We start from the raw sequence: 13,188 nt of genomic DNA on the forward strand, positions 1-13,188 counted from the left end.
ACAAAACCTCCTCCACAGTAGAAAACCAACAAAACTAAAACAAATATAAACAACAGGCGATATAAATGGCAGAGAGGAGGTGACCCACATGTCTACCTCTCGCATCCGCATGCCAGGCTGTTGACCCTATGAACCCACTTTGCCAAGTGCCTCTGAAGAGCGTAATGGTGAAGAGGACCTATACCCGCTGCGTGTCCCCTAAAACAAAATCATAAACAAAGGAAATACATAGAGGTGGTGATAGACCTAAAAGGCTAGTGGGGCCAATCTCCTACCCGTGGTGCCTTGCCCCCGCCAGCCATGCCCATTGCTAAACCAAAGAAACTAAACAAACCTCACAAAACCTAGCACACAAGACCCAATCAAGTCCAACCAGGTGGTTGCAACCCACCATCCGCACAGGTGGCCATCAACCATCCGGGTCATCGAGGAGCTTTACAGCACTCAGCAGCTTCACCCAACAGCCCCATCAGGCCAGAAACACTTAATTAGACATCGCCCAACCTGACCCATGTCCAACTGGTGCTTGCAGGTGCCTCTCCCCCCCCAATCAGCCCCCCCCAAGCCCTACACACCAGGCGCCACAGAGCCCATCCAGTCTCCTGAGCTCCTGAGACAGGTCAACCATCAGATAGCCACAGGACAGCTATACCCAACCCCATCAGGCAGCCACTGGTCTTGGCCACGCTAACAGAGCCCCAACCCCCGACTCCATACAGCCGAGGCGAGCCCACCAGCCAAAGCCGGGAGCCTCAAAAGAGGCAGCACCAATACCCGAAGGCACCAGCACCAGCCACACCATCCAACCCAGCCGAACTGAAGTGCAGTCAAGTCGGAAAAAAGGTAAGCAGAGCCAGCGAAAGCTAGCCCCACAGGTCCGGCAACAGGCACGGACCGAACAATGGGCAAGAGGCATCCCCAACTGACGTGACAAGAAGGGGGAGGGCGAACGAACAGAAGCAGACAAACGGAAGGTAGGCCCCACTTGCAATGGGTGAAGCCACCAACCACAGACCACAACTGAACCACCCAAATGCACAAACAACGCGAGTGTCTGGCAGCCAATCGTTCCACACCACCCTAGGCAGCAAGGGAAAACCACACCAGGGGGTAAGATTTTTCAGGGTCAAAGCCATCCCCACTGTAGTAAGGAGGTGACATCTGGCTGAACTACCGTATATGCCACAAGGACAAAACTTCCGAGGGAATGGTGATAAACAACATCGTAGAATTTTGACCATAGAAATATGTAGTAATGAGGAGGGGGGGGGCCGGCGAGGCCACCTCCCCAGTGGATTGATGCGGCCGGTACGACGTATTGAAACTTGGGAAGGTCATCAGTCTAACCCAAGGGCGTTTTGTATCGTGAGAACTAAGGACTCCATTAAATCCCAATAAAAGATATAAGCTGGCCCAAAGAACGACACGGGTGATCCCCCCAAATACAATATTCAATCCCCCTAATGGAACGCAAAATCTGGGAGTAGATGATAGACAGGAAGCCGTGGAACTTTACCGAAAGAGGCCCGTATGCGACCGCGATGAAGTGCTCGAAGTGCTAGTATCGTGAGATAACCAACCCAATGAAACGAGACACAAACAAGTAATCCGCCACGCAACACTTAACAGATCTCAATACCAAAGACCCCAGGAACTACTGAGCGAACTCAGATATCTCCCCCAGAGTCCAAGGCATCAAGGCCCATCATGATAGGGAAAGAAATACTCGGGGCGAAGTGACGGCAAGGATGAGGAAAAGTACTTAGAATAAAGTGTGAAGAACCTATCCTCCTCGGCGGCATCGGCCTCCTTATATAGTATTCTTTCCACTCATAGTCATGTGACCCAAGGTGGTTATATTTGCGAAATCAAATTATAACAAACAAGTCATGTGACCAAGATTGTCACATACTCAAAACCCATGACCTCATAACGAGGTCATGTGCAAAACTTATAAACCAATCATAATGCAATAAACAAGTCATATGACTCGATTGAGTCATATGCATGAAATCCATGACCTCATAATGAGGTCATGTGCAAAACATAAATCACATGCGCCAGGCCTACCTGCAAGGCTCACTCGCAAGGCATACATGCCAGGCATACTTCCATGACTCATATTTGAGCCATGTGTGAAAGCATCACAAATCCCACACATAATAAATCATATGACTCGAATGAGTCATATGTGTGAAATAATAACATACCTGTGGCTCATAACCATGTGTCACGTATAAACCCTTTCCTCAACAAGCCATATTCGTGACATTAGCTCCTCTCCCCCTAAGCCTGAGTCCTATCAGGCCTTTTCTCCCACTTTCAATAGTTCCCATCCTGCCGAGCGCATGGTCTTTCTCCGCTTGTGGAACTTTGCATCTGCTGTCCTCCATCTGACCTTGACAGATTCTAGCGTCAGATTCGCCATTTCGACCATGTGCTGCTGATTATCATTCAGCTGTCTTAGCTCTGCGATTGTATTGTCATTTGCCGAAATTGTGGCCTCGGCCTGGCCAAGTTGGTCTCGGAGTCCCTGGATTTGCCTGTGTAGGCTCCTGACGTCCAATTCCATGTCTGCCGAGGAATTTTGGGCCCCTCTCTCCCTGGACCACGTTCTTCTGGCCCATACCTTCCTGGCATCTTCTCCTTCTAACTCTTTTCTGCTTCCATCCTTCTGCGTGTAGTATCCCGTAGAGATTTTCTGTGTCCTATGCATCCTGCACCCATTTCTGAAGCATTGTTGCTAATACTTCAGGATGTGGTCCAGGTATGGACCATGCTTTTAACATTCCCTCAGGAATTATCATGTGCCTTCTTTGTCGCCAAAATGTGTTTGACAACTGTCATCATAGCATACCATCTATGATATGGCATTAAGCTGTGCTTGTTTTTTCCTCTCTCGGAGTTCTTCGTCAGTCGGCCCTATGAATGAGTATTTGGGGCTGGTCGCTGTAGTTTGGCGGGGGCTATCGCTCCAGCCCTCATGTTGTTGCAATGGTACGGGAGCCTTTCCTTCGCCTTTGTCTTGGTTGAATGTGATCGTTACCTGGGCCAGGCTTGCCTGGGTATCGCTGGTGGAAGGTTGAGATCACATCTTGTGCGTGTTCGAAGTTGTGTGTGAAGTACCAAGTTTTATTGTGTTCCGGGGAATATCCCGTCCACTTGGCTCACTATTGGAGGTAACCGTGGAAGAAGCGAGAATTGACCATTTCATTGATCTCGTATTCTGGTTCTCCGTCGTGTTCGATCAGAGGAGGAGGAATAATTGTTTGTGAGGGAAACTTGTTATCGTTATGTAATTGGAGAAGTGAGATGTGGAATGTCTTGTGTATTCACATTGCGGATGGAAGGTTGTGTTTATAAGCTCTGCTGTCCACTCTTTCCCGTATCCTGAATGGTCGGATTTTCTTATAGTCCAATTTCTTTGATCGTCGCATTGTATGGATATTGTGTGGTATTAGCCATACCATATCTGGGGGTTGTATGTTCGGATCTGGTCTTCGGTGCTTATCGTGCTATTCTTTTTGTCGTTATTGTCCTTGACTCATTTCGTATTGTAATATTTTGTCTAGTTTTCCCTTATCTGTTTTGTCCGGTATTATACCATTAAGTGTATGATATGTGGTCTGACTTTGTGGATGTTGTCCGTAATTCGCGAAGAAGGATGTCGTGCCAATCATTTCTTGCTTTTCATTGTTGTATGTGAATTTGGCCATTGATAACTGTTTGTACCAAATATCTTGTTGATAATTGACGTAGGCCCTTAAATATTGTTCGCGTATCGCATTTACCCGTTCCGTTTGTCTATCTGTTTGCAGGTGGAAAGCTGTACTCATCCTGTTTTGTATCCCTATTTCTCCGGTTACTTTCTTCCATAGTCCTAATGGGAATCGTGTTTCTTGATCGGTAATGATATTCTTAGGGAGGCTGCGAAGTTGGAAGACTTCTCGGAAGCATATTTGTATAAAATCCCTCCTGTTGATATCTTTTCTAACTAGAATGAAATGACTCATTTTGATCAGACGATCCACCACAACCAGGATGCTATTACAATTTTCCAATGCCAGTGGGTCGGTGAGGAAATTCGTAATAATTGTTTCCCATTGTTGTTCGAGAACTTCGTTCGATTTCAGTAATCCACATGGTGCGTGTTTAACCGTTTTCGTCCTTTGGCATATGTCCCTGTTTTTGACATATTGTTTGACATCTTCCTGCAGTCCGGGCCCATAGAATGAACTTGTGATGAATTCTGTGGTTTTAGCCATTCCTCTGTGTCCTGCCATTCGGATATTACGGTATTGTCATATGATGTCTGTCCTTATCTCTTCTTTTTCCGGAATCTATTGTTTTCCGTTGTACCATATATTTCCATCCTTCCGTTGGCATAAACCCAGAGCAATTCCTTTCATCTCCTTTTTTCCTTCCTTCAATGCTTCTCTTATTGCCTGAATTGTTTTGTCTCTTTTGTTTGCCTTCTCAATTTCTTTTTCCTCAGTTGATGTGAATTGAATAACCTCCATTGCCTCGAAGTAAGTTTTTGGTAATAGTGTTTGTATTTTTTGTTTGATTCTTTCATCTTCTTTCATTTGTGGTTTGTCACTTGCAATCCTTGTAAGAGCATCGGGCTTTCTACTCTCTTTGCCTGGTCGGTATTTGATTTTGAAGTTGTATTTGCTAAGGTGTTCCATCCACCATATCTGGCGGTCGTTCAGTTCTTTCGTAGTCATAAATGGGACTAGATTCTTATGGTCGGTTAGAACTCGGACTGGATGGTCATTGTTCAAAACGTATCTGCTCCATTCCTTTAATGCTGGAACTATTGCTAATAGTTCTTTGTTCGTAACGTCATAGTTGCATTTTGCGGGGGTCATTATCCTGGATTGGTAAGACACAGGGCTCTATTTTCCGTCTTTTCCTTGTTGCCATTGTATACCTGAGCATACATATTTTGAGGCCTCTATTTTGATCATTGTCCTGTAGTTTGGGTCGAAATGAACCTGTATGGGTGCCGATGTTAGATCTGATCGTATTGTATCATATGCTTTCTGTTCTGTTCCTCCCTATTCCCATTTCTTGTCTGGCTTTGTTAGATTATAAAGTGGTTTTGAAAGCCTGCTAAATTCCTCTATGGACCTTCGATAAAAGTTGCAGAATCTCACAAAGCATTGTATATCTGTTTTGTTGTTTGGTTTGGCCCAATCCCATATTGCTCCCATTTTGACTGGGTCAACCTTAATCCCGCTTTGATTGATACTAAATCCAAGGTATTCCGTTTCCTCGTTATGGAATTCGCATTTTGTTGGTTTGATCTTCATTCCTGATCCTTGTATTGTGGCCATGATATTGCTGATATCCTTCCGGTGTTGTTGCATATTTTCCGTGTAGATGACTACGTCATCTAAGTATACGATACAACATATGTCGAGGTACTTATTAAGTACCTTGTTGATCCATCTTCGGAATAAAGCCGGTACATTGGTTAGCCTGAATGGCATAACCAAGTATTCGAACATTCCGTATCTTGAGGGGAATGTAGTCTTCCATTTGTCTCCTGCCTTGATGCATATATTATGGTATGCATCCTTGATGTGGAGTTTGGTGAAGTCTTTTGCTGATCGTAGTCTATCCAGTTCCTCTCCAATCAAGGTTAGTGGATATCGATCTTTCTTGATAACCGAATTGAGGGCTCTGTAGTCTACACAGAGTCTCATTTTTCCATCATGCATTTTGACGAATAGTATTGGGCATCCTCCTGATATAAAGGAGTCTCTGATCCATCCTCGCTTTAGGTTTTCCTCGATATACTTCCGAAGTTCTTTGAGCAATGCTTTTCCTAGTGGATAAAACTTCTTGTAGGGAATCTCTTTTGTTTTTCCTGTTTTCTCATCTTTGTCCAGCTGAATTTCGTGATCGATTCCTGGTCTTCGAGGTGGTAGCTCAGTAGCTTCCTCTTCTTGGAAGAGGTTTTTAAATTGATGATATTCGATTGCAAATCAATTCTTTCCATTCCTTTTTGCTTTGATATTTCTTGTCTTAGATTGCTAGTTCCGTGCTGTTGTTGATTTTCGCTAGGACCGCTTTTTTGTCTTCGTATATCCATTTGAGAATTCCGTTGTATCTCCTCTTTGATAGTACCATCCAAAGGCTTGTACTGTGATCTCTTTGATCTTGATTGTCTTTATTGTATCGGGCTGTTTTTGGTCTGTGCTTCCAAATCCCTTGTCTCCTCTTGTGGTTTCTTCCAGTTGATCTACTTCATGCAGATCCTGTTTGTTGATTTTTTCGATGATCAACTGCGCAATTCGATCCCCTTTTTGGACTTCATAGTCCTCTTGAGCCAAGTTTGCCAGGACCACTTTGATTTCACCTGTATAGTCGATGTTGATCACCCCTGCCATGGTCATAAGTTGATGTTCGACTGCTAGACCACTGCAGGGTGCTATTCGTCCATAGGTACCTTCTGATAGTCAGATGGCTATTCCTATTACTATCATTGCATGCCCGTTGACAGGTATCTTCATTCCTTCGTTGACATACAGGTCGTGTCCTGCTGCCCCTTTGGAACCCTTGGTAGGCACCTTTGCCTCTTGGTCCAGTTTTAGTATCTAGACTCTCTTATCTTGCCACATCTCGGCAAACTTTGCATGCAAAGTTTATCCTTCCCCTTCTCATATCGGTGTTGAGTAGACCACAGGGGAACTGTTGAGACATCGTGTCGCACATAGTTCGCTTGTAAAGAGCATTTTGTTCTTGTTCCAATTGATTGTCGGATTATATTTTCGCAACTATGCCATCTTGAGGACTATCTCATGGTTCTTGAGATCTGCTACCTGAAAGGTTGCCGTTTCCCTATGACTGTCAATGTCTATAAGTACTGTCACCGTATGGGCTATAGGACCCATTGTGCTTGGCTTTCCATCTGCTAGGTAGACTTGTCTCCCTTTCTTTACTTCTTTGGTGTGGAGGCGGTATTTGTCTCAGATTTCCTTGTCGATGAAATCTTCGGTAGCCCCGGAGTCGAGCATTGTATATATTTTTGTCTCTTCATCTTCTTCATTGTATATCTTCATCTTGATCATCACATGATCTCCATCTCCTTCTCCTCTTTGTGTATGTAGTGCTGGGTAGTTGTTTGCTAACTTGACGGATTTTCCAGGTCCACATCTTGGGTCTCCCTGACCACCATTTACTGGGGACCCTCATTGCTTTCCCGGTGTGAATCTTCTGCGATCATTTCAAGAATGATGCTCCCCTTTTGATTTTGGAAGCGATTATTTCCAGTAGCTTTGGTGTCTTGGTATCCGCTATCGAGTCGGCTTCTGCATTGTCGTATCCGATGTCCTGGTTTTCCGCATCTTAAGCAGAGTTTTCCGTTCATTCTTCTGACGCATTCTTCCTTAGACAGCTTCCGAGCAGGTCCTGCTCTTGATTTGTCCAAACCCAGTGCCTCGTCTGGTGGTCATACTCGACTTTCACCTCGAGCTGCTTGCAGTTTGAAGGTTCTGTCCACTTTCCTGGATAATTGGACCACTCTGTGTGCTATAGTGCTTTCCGAGGTGCTTCGCACCATGTTTAGTTTGCTTTCCTTATCGATCGTTCATATTGCAAATCATTCTGCTGTTGTGTAGCATAGGTTGGAGATTCCCCATGCCTCTCCCAGTCTCTCGCTGCAGTTTCTTAGGAACATGATGTAGAGAGTAGCATCATCAAACTTGGCCTCGTATTCCAACACTCGGCATTCATTCCAGTATGCCAAAAAGGTTTGCTTTCCTTGTTGGAGTTTTTCTAGCTTTCGTCTTGCTGTCTTTTTGGCGTTGGGATTGCCGAATTGCTCCAAGAGTGTTGCCCTGAAATCTTCGTACGTGACCTATTACCTCTGTTTCCTTTCATTTTGGAAGGGCATGATCTATTGCCCTGTAAGTCCTCTTAGTAGACATTCTACATATGGAATCTTGATCTCATCATGGTGTTCTCCATATCCCTTAATGGCAAAAAACACTTGGCATTGTGTCAAGAATATTCATAGCTTGTCTTCAGCTCCTTCATATATGTCGTGTTCTTTTACTTTCAGTCGTTGGATGTTTCCTTGTCCAGTGTTTCATGTTGCTGCTAGAAATGCCTGAAACTGATTCTCAGTTATTCCAAGTATGCTAGTACCTAGTGTGGGAACAGCGGGGACCGGTGGCCTAGGTACTGCTGATCCCGACATTCTCTCAGGTTGTGAAGATCCTGCAGGAGAGCTATCAACTGGTGATCCTTTCTCTGGGGTTACTGGGCTTGCTGCCCTCGTGAGCTCTGCTGAAACGTGATCTAGGGCGTCTCTGAATCGCCCTAGGTTAAGGTTTTGATCGTCGATGTCGATATCTCCTTGCCTATCTGCGTTGAAGGATGCCGTCTTGTATCATTTTGTATCGCACTAGGTTATGCTTTGTAATGTAACAATCCCTCCTTGAATAGTTAGGTCTTGGCAATGGGGAATGATACTTCTCGTTTTTTTCTTCACTTCTTTGTCTTACGATAGCGCGAGGCCTTTGCCTACGTTACCGATAGTACCAGACCTCATTCTTCTATCGGGAACACCTATCACAAGCTTTCTCTAAGTCTTCTTCGTAAAGAACCTTTCTTGGCGTAACGATAATGTTGAGATAATGATAAAGATCGTAAAGGTGTTTTATATTTGTTAAAATAATAAGTAGGAAAAGTACTTAGAATTCAATCTAATTGTATTTAAACTTGTACCGTCAACCCTGGCATATGACGAGTCCCAGGACCAGGCCCCCAGGTTGTCACATTCCAGATACCACTAACTACGGACTAACTAAACCTCCAACCCCGTACCTCAAACATGCTCGCACCATGCCCCAACACGAATACAAAATACAAAGCTATCAGCGGTAAGGAAACATCCTCCTCATCCCAGCCTACCCGCCAGCCATGTTACCCATACAAAATACAAAAATCCACTACCGCTACCTAAATGTGATCCCGTGATAACCTCCTCCATAGTAGAAACCCGCCCAAGTGCCCCCACTTAATGATCTCGAGCCACCCTGCCGACCGCCCCTGCACTCATCCTCATTCCCAAAAAACAAAAGAAACACTCAATACCCAAGCGCGTAGACCCAAGAGAAAGCCAACCTACAGGGTGAGGGCTCCCTAGCGAAGGGAGTATGAACCATCCTAGAGAATTAGGAGGGCACCACATTGGCAGCGCAGCCTAAAGACTTCAACGGAAGCAGCGAGGACGATAAAGTCCCCAAGCTATTGGCACTTGACTGAACATACCCAGGTATTCAACTCGTCCTCTAACTACTGAGCTCACTCCGCGGGTGGTGAACCCGCCCCTGACTCTATAGTAGCCGGTTTGCGGTAGAGAACCGGCAAAGGTGATGACCCTTCCGAGTTGGAGACAAGCGGCACAGGTGAGGTCTGGTCTTGTTGACACGGCACTTCTTGTTTCTCTTCCTCTTCTCACCCCCGGGTGCAGGTCTAGTAACAGGAGTGGACGGGCCACACTCATCACCACCCACCGCCACAGAGGGGATGCTACTAAAGGCCTTACTCCGACCAGCCATGGGCTCAGCCACAGAGGACTCAGGTACCTTCTACCCCGAAAGGGGTGATACTACCACAGCTGGTGTCACCACACCAGGATCCACTCCACCCACACGAAGAGCAAGCGCCTCAACAGGACCTGATCAATTAGAAGCCGGTCCACCCACACCACCATCTAGAACTGAAGCTGCAGGAGGGGCCGAGTTAACCGGCAGCGCAAGATTCCCCTGAGAGAATTCCTCCGCTTGACCCTGAGAATTCTCAGGGTCTAGCCCACCCCCCTCAACCAAGACCACCATAGTAACCGAAGCGACAAAGGGGACAAGCGAAGAGGGGATAACTGTAGGAGCTTCAGCTGCCAGAGTTGTAATCAAACCGCGAACTGTATCACATTCAGAGGCCAGGGCAGCCGTCAAGGGAGATTTCTCTATCTCAGTCTGATGAAATCGCCGAGAAAGGACAGAGATGTGATGCCGAAGGTGAGAGATTTCGGCCTCTAGGGTGAAGTTCTTCTCGACGGCACGAGACAGAACCACCGACGAATGTAGAGTGAATGTGGTGGAGGGGGCAGAAGCTCGATTAGCCATTGCGATCGTGAGGAGGCGACCGTAGTGAACAACCGAAAGGATAAGTAGAAGGAAGAAAAGACTTCCAGCAAACGTAGGAAAAGGTCTAATAACAAAGTCTTTGAAGGGTATTGGAAGTTAAAGACTTGAAGTCTATTGTGAGATAGAAATCAAGGGCTCTGATTGGATCGACACTGAACCTTCACTACTGACACGGGGTGAAAGAAGGAGGAAAAGTACTTAGAACAAAGCATGAAGAACCTATCCTCCTCTGCCGCATTGGTCTCCTTATATAGTGTTCTTCTCGCTTGTAGTCATGTGACCCAAAGTGATCACATGGGCGAAATCAAATCAGAATAAACTAGTTATGTGACCAAGATTGTCACATTCTCAAAAACCATGATCTCATAACGAGGTCATGTGCAAAACTCATGAACTAATCATAATGCAATAAACAAGTCATACGACTTGATTGAGTCATAAGCATGAAATCCATGACCTCATAATGAGGTCATCTGTGAAACATCAATCATATGTGTCAGGCCTACCCGCAGGGCACACTTGCAAGGCATACATGCCAGGTGCACTTCTATGACTCATATTTGAGCCATGTGTGAAAGCATCACAAATCCCACACATAACAAATCATATGACTCGAATGAGTCATATTTGTGAAACGATAACATACCTGTAACTCATAACTATGTGTCATGTGAAAACCTTTTCCTCGCCAAGCCATATTCATGACACCTTCCCCCTTCATATCATGTCAGTTGGTGGTGCCTCTTGCCTATTGCTCGCTCTGTACCAGTTGCCGGACCTGTGGGGCTGTCTTTGGCTGACTGTCCCTACTATTTCTTCACTTGATTGAACGTTGGCTTGAGTGGGTTGGGTAGTGTGGCTGGTGCTAGTACCTTCGGGTGTTGGTACTGCCTCTTTTGTAGCTTCCCTCAACTGCAAGGTGCTGGGGGCTGGGGCTCTGTTGGTGTGGCCAAGACCAGTGGCTGCCTGATCGGGCTAGGTATTGGCTATCCTTTGGCTGTTGGATGGTTGATCTGTCTGAGAGACAGGGGGGGCCGGATGGGCTCTGTGGCATCTAGTATGTAGGGCTTGTGGGGGGCTGATTGGGGGGGAGAGGCACCTGCCAGCACTGGTCAGGCGAGCGTGAGGTTGGGTGAGGTCTAATTAAGCGTTTCTAGTCCTGACTGGGCTGTTAGGTATGGCTACTGAGTACCGCAAAGCTTCCTGACAGACTGGCTGGCTGATGGCCACCTGTGCGGATAGCGGGTTGTGACCACCTAGTTGGACTTGTTTGGGCCTTGTGTGCTGGGCTTGGTGGGGCTTGTTTGGTTTCTTTGGTTGGGCTACGGGTTTTGCTGGAGGAGGCATGGCGCCAAGGGTGGGAGATAGGCCCCACTGGCCTTCTTGGTCTGCTACTACCACTATGTATTTCCTATGTTTGTGTTGTTTTGTTTGCGGGATAGGTTGTAGGTACAGGTCCTCCTCACTGGTACGCTCTTCGGAGGCAACCGGCAAAGTGGGTTTATAGGGTCAACTGCCTGATATGCAGGTGTGAAGGGTTGATATGTTCCTAGCCTCCTCCCTGCCATTATGTCACCTGTAGGTTTAGTTTATATCTATTGGTGTTCTACTGTGGTGGAGGTTTCACAGGCCGGTTTTCAGGCCAGGTGGTAGTGAATTTATATTTGTTGGATGAGGAACCTGGTTGGATTGGTCTTTTACTCAGCTTCAGCTATATTTAGTGCTGGTTGGCTCTATACCAGAGGGGCTACAGACTTGGACCAGAGCAGGCCCTAGGTTATTTGATGGTCTTGTAATTAGTTCTTGTGTGGGCATGACTCGGGGATAGTTGATATGGAGCCATAGACCTAGTTAGCTTAAGATTAGTAGTCTACTGCTTAGCGGTATCCCTGTGCCAGTAGGGGCTTGTTGTATACCAGTGGTGGCAGAACGAGTTTAAATAAAATTAGATTGAATTCTAAGTACTTTTCCTCTTCCTTGCTGTGGCTTTGCCTCGTAGCATTTCTTTCACACCCTTAATGGGCTGTGATACTGGGGATTCTGGGGAGATATCTGAGTTCGCTCAGTAGTTCCTGGGGCTCTTGGTATTGAGGTCTGTTTGCATTACATGGCGGATTACTTGTTTGTACTGTTTTGTTACTTCCTGGTTATCTCAAGATGCAGGCACTTCGAAGACTTCAACGTGGTCCCTTATGAGCTCCTCGCGGTAAAATATCTTTGGCATTCTTCTAGTTGTCTACTTGCAGGTTTTTGCATTCAATTGGAGGGATTAAACAATACGTTTGAGGGGATCACCCGCATCATTTTCTGGGTCAGCTCATGTTTGTTTGGCTTCAATGGAGTCATTAGATCTTGCGATATAATATGCCCTTGGGTTAGACTGATAACCTTCCCAAGATTCAACCCATTGTACTGGCCACAGCATTTCTCCAGTAACAGTACAATACGCTGCCTAGCTCCTCCTTGTTGCTTTTCGTTTCTACCGTCGGAATCCTAGAATGTTATTTATCTCTGTTCCCTTGTAGACTTTCTCCTTGTGGCAATTATGATGGTTTAGTTAGATGTCACCTTCTCGCTTCAATGGGGATGGCATTGACCCTGAAGAATCCTTTGCTCTGTGTAGCTATTGTTGTTGCCTGTAGTGGTGTGGGATGATTGGCTATTAGACACTCACGTTGTCTGTGTCTTTAGGTGGTTCGGTTGTGGATTATGGATGGTGGCATCTCCTATTGCAAGTGGGGCCTACCATCTGTTCTTTTGCTTCTGTTTGCTCACTGTCTCACTTTTTGTTGTATTGGTTTGGGGTACCTCTTCCCTGTCGTTTGGTTTGTGCCTATTGCTAGACCTGTGGGGCCGGCTTTGGCTAGCTCTGCTTACCCTTTCCTATCTTGATTGGATTTCGGTTCAGCTGGGTTGGATGATATGGCTGGTACCAGTACCTTCCGGTATTGGTGCTGCCTCCTTCAAGGCTCCAGGCTGTGGCTAGTGGGCACCCCGTGGCTACATGATGTTGGAAATGGGCACT

Source organism: Tuber melanosporum (genome assembly GCF_000151645.1).
Source record: "Tuber melanosporum whole genome shotgun sequence assembly, scaffold_289, strain Mel28".
Taxonomy (NCBI): Eukaryota; Fungi; Ascomycota; class Pezizomycetes; order Pezizales; family Tuberaceae; genus Tuber; species Tuber melanosporum.